This window comes from Loa loa (genome assembly GCF_000183805.2).
Source record: "Loa loa unplaced genomic scaffold supercont3.799, whole genome shotgun sequence".
Lineage (NCBI taxonomy): Eukaryota > Metazoa > Nematoda > Chromadorea > Rhabditida > Onchocercidae > Loa > Loa loa.
In genome coordinates, this window is record NW_018108979.1 from 687 (window position 1) to 1,408 (window position 722).

Consider the following 722-nt stretch of genomic DNA (forward strand, 5'->3'; position numbering starts at 1 on the left):
TGAAAAACGAATAAAAGAATTGGTGAGAAATTGGATCCTGAAATTATGCAAATGTTTAAAAAAAAGGAAAAAAGAGATGGTAAAATAGAAACTGAAAAAGAATTCGAATATAAAGTAATTTTATAAAGAATTATTAATTCAAATAAAAAGTAATTTTATAAGGAAACATTAATTTAAATATAAAGTAATCTAGTGCCTTTTTTTTTCAACGCTTTAAATTATAATTTTAATTTTCATTTATTAAAAAATGTGCCATACATTTTCTTCAATTTAAAATGCATTTCAATTCACGAAAAAAAATGGTATTGAATTTTTTTTCTTTTTTTTGAAATAGAAATTGAACTCTTTAAAAAGAGAAAAAAGATGTGAAAATTTTTATTTAAATTGCTTTTTTTTTTGCTTCGAAATGAATTATCTCATTTCATATTATTACCATTATCATTAATACAATTAATAGATTATTTTGGATGTAGCAATCATTTCAAATTAATATATTTAAAAATACTTTTATCTATTTTCCATTTATCACATATCATCGTCATTATTAGCATCATCAATCCTATTACACTTACAGTTATTTTTATATTTCAAAAAGTAATTAATTAAAAAATATAATTATTTACTGCATCTCATATATTTAAACCTCATTTTGATAAAATTGGTATGAAAATATGAAATAATTTCAAATATGAAAATATATATATAAAATCAAAATTTTCCGT